This window comes from Lutra lutra, chromosome 3 (genome assembly GCF_902655055.1).
Source record: "Lutra lutra chromosome 3, mLutLut1.2, whole genome shotgun sequence".
NCBI lineage: Eukaryota > Metazoa > Chordata > Mammalia > Carnivora > Mustelidae > Lutra > Lutra lutra.
Genome location: NC_062280.1, coordinates 22166852 through 22173847, shown reverse-complemented (window position 1 = coordinate 22173847; position 6996 = coordinate 22166852). Strand labels below are relative to the sequence as shown.

The 6996-nt window shown below is 38.5% G+C and overlaps 1 pseudogene; it reads right to left on the bottom strand.

Annotated features, from left to right (window-relative positions):
• Positions 1 to 3878: 3878 nt before the first annotated feature.
• On the bottom strand, positions 3879 to 4689 carry LOC125096186 (40S ribosomal protein S6-like; annotated as a pseudogene).
• Positions 4690 to 6996: the final 2307 nt, after the last annotated feature.

Below are 6996 nucleotides of genomic sequence, written 5' to 3'. Positions count from 1 at the left end.
AATGACAAAACCCAAAACTTAAACATATGGTAAATTTAATAGGTAAATATTAATCTGAAATTTAAAAATAAAATGACAATATTATTTCTATGGTAAGAGCTTGAAATAAATGCCAAACCATCCTCATTGTTTCAAAGAAATTGTCTGTGCTACTCAAATTATTAGACAAGTCACATCTTCAAAATATGACAGGTAAAATCTAATTTTCGAAACTAGGGGTATTGAACTGATCTGGAGGGAAACATACTAAGAATTTTATGGACTGAGTTCTTCAAAGGGATCTGTTCATATCCCATAAGTATTCAGTACTCAACATTTGACACATTCTAATTTTAGTGTTTATTACTCCCCAGCAAGAAGTTATTTACTTATTTCAGATCAGTTTATATGCCTAATTTAGAGGCAGCAGAAATCACCATATGCACACTTACTTATGTAGTCTTTCTGCTTTTGGAGAAGACACAAGGAGGACCTTCAGGTGATGGCTCAGTCCCCAAGATGATAACATATTCAATTATATCCCAGAACGAGTGAGGGGTACGACCCCCCAAAGATAGGATGTTTGTAGCAGAAAAAAAGGAGAAGTGCCAGATATTGAGCAAAAGAAGGAAAATTGAGCCAAACTATTATCTGTAGGCTTCTCTCAGGCTCAGAGAATTGATGGGCTGTGAGGTAGCATAATTTGGGTTCTGATAATGTGGAGTTTGGATGTGTCTGGCTTCCATACTCTAAGAAAATATATTCAAAGAAAGTGCTTCTATAAAAAGTGACAGCACAAAATAGTTGCTCCTAGGAAGGCCAGCTCATTGGGGGAATGGTCTATGTTTACCACTAAAGGTGCTGCAGACTGAGAATCATTTGTCCTCATATTTTTTTCCATGCCCAAAATATTAATAACTCTCACAATATATATATTTTTTCATTTGTTTCTTGCAAAACCTCTGTGAGGAGACTCTTATTTTCTAGGGCATTAAACTGAGTCTGAAAGGCCAAATATTTCACCCAAGGTCACACGTAGCTAGCAGTAGATAAAAAATAAAGGCTGAGCTGTGGGTAACCCCAAAGATTTTTGTTAACACTCAACTGCTACTAGCACTGTTTTTCCCACCTTGTGTACTCAGATCCTTGGTCACCCCAAAACAGTGTTTACATGAATGTGAAGAACTTAAGGATGTCCCTTTTCTTACTAGGAGATTTATCCCTTAGTCATTCTGACTCTGACTCCAGCTTTCATCTTTTATCTTATTTCTAGTCACTAAGTCTCCTGAGAACAAAACTCCACATTTGAACCCACTTCTCCTAACCAGAGATGTCTATTCGTAACTGCCTCAGTCTCTGGGTTGAACTGATTTCTTTTTCTCTACTTTCTGTAGTTGGATCTTTTGCTCATCTATTTTAACTTTATTCTTGTTACAATAAATGTCTTTACAGCTCTAAAGTTCCTTCTAACCACAACTTTAGTTACATGTCACAAAATTATCATATAGGGTTCTCATCATTATCACCATTAAATAGATCTTAATTTTCCTTTAAATACAAGGATTATTCGATGAGATATTTTTATTTGGTTTCCACACATGAGATTTTTATTATTGATTTATTTTTAAGTCTTAATTTTATTTCATTATGAACAAAAACATAGTGTACGTGATTTAAGTATTTTAGAATTTATTGATTTTTTTAATGACTGTTCATTGGTGAGTGACCCATTTATATATATATTTGTTATTAGTACATTATGATTTATTTTTGTCATCTTAGTTCATATTCCTATATACTGTGCTTTTTGTCTCTCTCCATCCCTGCCAGTGGAGACAGAGCTTTCTTCTTTAGTTTAAAGTTATACATTCATGGGCGCCTGGGTGGCTCAGTGGGTTAAGCCGCTGCCTTCGGCTCAGGTCATGATCTCAGGGTCCTGGGATCGTGTCCCACGTCGGGCTCTCTGCTCAGCAGGAAGCCTGTTTCCCTCTCTCTCTCTCTCTGCCTTCCTCTCCGTCTACTTGTGATCTCTCTCTGTCAAATAAATAAAATCTTAAAAAAAAAAATAAAGTTATACATTCTTTTTGGTTCTATTGAGTAACTGTAACTTAAGACCCATACTTAGGATTTTTATCCTTAATGATTTCTTGAACATATGTGCCACTTAACTTCTCTAATCATTTAGCTTTTCTTTTACATTTTAAAAAAAATTAATGTATAATGTATTATTAGCCCCAGGGGTAAGGTCTGTGAATTGCCAGGATTACACACTCCACAACACTCACCATAGCACATACCTTTCCCAATGTCCAACCCAGCCACCCTCTCCGCTGCGCCCCCCCCACAGCATTACATCTTCTATCTTTTTCTTCTTCTATGTTGCTTTCTGGAAGAATTCTTATATATGATATTTATATATTCTCCAGTTAGTGTAAGTCTTATGATTTATCCCTGTTTCCTAGAATGGATCCAGGAATGACAGGACCACTGTTTATCATGCCTGTTTGCTTCCACCTCCCAGGCACTTACTCTCAGCAAGTTTTCATCTTTACTTATTTATTTTTTCTTATTTCAAAACAGCAGCGGTGGGAGAAGGCAGTCACCTTAGATTTGTAATCCATCAGGTCTAGGGTGAAGAAGAGGGAGGGGAGGAATGAATGCCAGAAGGTGGCATCTCAGTCCACGTGTATTTTCTTCACTTTTTTGCGATGTTCTCTTATTTTCCTGATATTATCATGTAGAGGCCCTCGTCATAAGGTTGTCTCTGCCAATTTCTGAGGTGAAGGGAAATCACTGTTTGTCCAAAGGCAATGGATGCTACAGCACAAACTAAAACTCTTCTTGTACTCCTGCCTGTGGTTACCACTTACCTCAGGCCTCAACCTTTGCTTCTCACAAATGTGGCAGATCAAGACAGCCTTTTTTCTCTCCACATTATCTTGTCATTTTTTAAAAGATTTATTTATTTATTTTTGGAGAGAGAGGGGAGGGACAGAGGGGGAGGAAGAAAGAGTTATAAGCAGACTCTGAGCTGAGGTCAGAGCCTGACTCAGGGCTTGACCTTAGGATACTGAAATCACTACCTGAGCTGAAACCAACAGTTGGATGCTTAGCCAACTGTATGCCCAAGTGCCTTTCTTATCGTTTGTATTTATTTTGTTTTATTTTATTTTATTTTACTAGCAGAATCCAAGTTTATTTCGCTACTATAATTTAGAGTTGATGTTGCAAGGTGAAGTCAGAAATTGGGCTATTTTACCATCTTAAGAATTCTTAAGCTTCTGTATTAATAAATTCTTATTTTTTTGCAAAGCATTTTGCAAGCATTTTGGGACTTTAGATAAACTGTGCCCTGTCCTGTTCTTGCCCACAAGGCCCAACATACACACATGCATGTTCATATGTACACATCATGGGACTAGAGTTCCACCTTCAAATCCTAGGTGTGTGTTTAGATTTCTATTGTTCACTAATGGCTTTGTGCTTCTGCCTGTTTGCATATTTGAATATAGCTGGTGCATTCATTTTAATATGAGGAACTGAGTATTTAGGTAACACTGAGATAGCAACTACAGGAAACAGCTCCCACAGCTAGAGCTGGGAAAACAGAGAATAAGGTCAAGCCTGTCAGAACACAGAATCTTGGAGTGGGACTTTCTGGAGCTCCTACTAAGACCCCTGAAAAGAGTGCATCAGCCAACTGGACTGCTACTTCTGAGGGGTACACTGAGGTACCATGAGAGTTTAGAAAAAAATCAAACTAGACCAGGTGTCTTAGCCAACACGATGTTAACAGAAAGGGAAAGCAAACAGGAAAGAGCAAATCCTTTTTCTCTCCTCCACCCTTCTAACCTTTCCTTAAAATTTCCCTATAGCAGAGCTTTTTTGGGGGGGGGGGATTTAATGTCTGATCTTATTTATTTGTCACTCTTAGAAAATCTCATTTTTGACTGGACTCAGACTTAGAGGTAGAAGCTCTCAGAGAGGACAGCCTCCGTCTCTTGGCAATCTGTTCCTGGCGTTTTTCTTTGGTCTCCTTCATTCTCTTGGCCAAAAGTTTAGCATATTCTGCAGTCTCTTCCTTGTTTTTCTTAGTGCACTGTTTCTTCAAAGCAATACACCGACGTTTGTGTTGGAGGACACGTGGAGTAACAAGATGCTGTATCTTGGGTGCTTTGGTTCTAGGTTTCTTACCTTCTTTGTTTAAGGGCTTTCTCACAACATACTGGTGGACGTCATCTTCTTTAGAGAGATTGAAGAGTTTGCAGATTCTGCTGGCTCTTTTGGGCCCCAGGCGTCGAGGCACAGTAGTATCAGTGAGTCCAGGAATATCCTTCTCCCCTTTCTTTACAATGACCAAGTTGAGAACACTGAGATTGACATCCACGATGCAACCCCGAACAGATTTGCGCTTTCTCTCTCCTGTCCTCCTTGGTCTGTAGCAGGAATGCCCCTTACTCAGCAGCAGGCAGACACGGCCATGGGTCAAGACACCCTGCTTCCAGGGGAAGCCTTGTTTATCATTGCCACCACTGATTCAGACCACATAACCCTTCCATTCTTCACCGAGGGCGTCAGCAGCAACTTCTGTGGCCATATGATTCTCATAAAAGGTACAAAGTTTGCATTCATCGTCCACTTCAATGAGTTTCTGGCAGCCAGTAGCTGGGAAAGAGATGAACAGCTTCATCCTGAAGCAGCCTACCGCCTCCGAGGTGCCACGAAAAAGAGCTCCCTATAGCAGAGCTTAACGGAGCCAGCTGGATGGAAGAAGTGTGGTTTGCACACTTTCAGTTCCAGGATCATAAAGAAGAGTATAGGAAGGTAGGTCTGGAGCTGAACAACAATACTTTCATTATCAAATGCTCCTGGATTATCTGCCTGCTTCGTGGACAACACTTCAGTTTACCTGTACGGGACTCTTCCACTCACAAGGCAACTTTCCTCCTCATAGGGAGTATAGTGAGCACTAATAATATCCAAGGTTGAACACCCAGGAGAAAAGGAGTTGACTCCGGGGATCCTACTGAAAAGACCTGTAAAGCTATAACTGCTAGAGGCTCCTAAGGCCGGAAGCTGTCATCAACTATTTTCTCCATTTACAAGAGCAGCTGCCGGAAGACTATGACTTTAAGAATTTGATTAAAGTTGGCAGCAGCAGGTATTTTTGCCTGAATAAGGGACCTTTATTTCTACCTATCTCTTAGAGAAAGTGGGAACAGAGCTCATTGCTCATTTTATATTTAGGTTGTATGAGTAAAAATATCATACATAGACAAGATTACTTGCCTCGGGTCACATAGCTCATTAATGCCAGAGCCGTATCATATTCTTGGCTTCCTCCTGTGTGTGTGTGTTTCTTTTTCCTGTTATATTACAGTATCAATTCAGTCTGTCTTTAATTATAGATACAGAAGATACACACCTTCATTTACATATATGTTATATATGCAACTCTAATTTCCAAAAATTTGGTTGAGTATGTCAGGAGATATAAGGTGGAAAAGGGCACACTTCTTCTCCACAGTTTGTAATCTAAAAGGAAAGATAAGGCATGCACATACATAGCTATAATCCAAGATATAAAGAGACATTCTTTCCTGAAGCAAGCTAAGTAAGTGGAAGTAGAGATTACTAATACTTGGGAAAAAATAGAAGCTATCAAAACCTCTCAAAATGGCCACTCTAAATAGTCAAGGAATACCAAATATCATTTAATGCAGGAACTTTCAATATTTTAATTAAAAGTATTACAAATTGTAATTATGAAAAATTACCAAAAAAAGTCAATTCTTCTCTTACATCAATTAAAGAGGACCCTCCTGAAGGTCCCACTCCAGGATTCTGTGTTCTGACCAGTCCAACCTTATTCTTCTGTTCTCCCAGCTCCAGCTGTGGGAGCTGCTTCCTACAGTTGTTATCTCAGTGCTACCTACACACCTAATTCCTCACAGGAAAGGTCAATTCTCCTGACTGGATTAAAATGAATGCACCAGCTCTATTCAAATATCCAAACATCCTCTGAAAAAAAAAACCAATCCTTCTCTGACATCAAGTATAAGTGAACCTGAGTTTTCTTATTTAAAATGATTTTTAAATGCTGTTTTCAGTAAAAACAAGCAACAACAATACAACGAATAGAACTACCATGTAGCCATAAGGAAGAGCTCTCAGTTAAAAAAAAAAAAAAGAGGTGGGAGTCAGCATCCACTAGTAATATTATGAAATTGCATTCTTCTGTATTTTGTGTTAAAATAGCTATTAATGGGGCGCCTGGGTGGCTCAGTGGGTTAAGCCGCTGCCTTCGGCTCAGGTCATGATCTCAGGGTCCTGGGATCGAGTCCCGCATCGGGTTCTCTGCTCGGCGGAGATCCTGCTTCCCTCTCTCTCTCTCTCTCTGCCTGCCTCTCCATCTACTTGTGATCTCTCTCTGTCAAATAAATAAATAAAAAATCTTTAAAAAAAATAGCTATTAATTGGAGGATAATTCATTGCTCAAATGTTGAAGAATATGAATCAACTCCAAAGAGTTGAGTACAGATTAACTCCAACAGAGTTGGAGGTAGCACAAATACAAATTTTGAGAAAATGAGCTAAGATTTTTTAATGTCAATCATTAGGCTATTTTGCAGGTAATGTTAAATATTATAAACTTCAGTGATGAGATTGAAGACATAATATGGATATATGAGAAAGATAATTTTGTAATCCACACCAGTAAAAGAAAATCAGGAAAAAATCCCAGAGCAGTGGCACATCTTTTGGATTTGTTTGTTTATTTTGTGAACTGGTATGGGTTGTTCTCAGAATGCTAATAATATAAAAATCCCGAAATGTTCTTACATTTTCTCCACTGCCTTTAGGCAGGAATATACTTAAAATCACTCAAGAAAAATGCCAACACACTCTGAACATTTGCTGAAACAATTTACAATCAGAAAGTTCATTTAGCTAAAGAATCTATCTCTTAGAAATTTAAATTTAAGCTTGTTTTCTTTTTAGTGAAAATGCAGATTG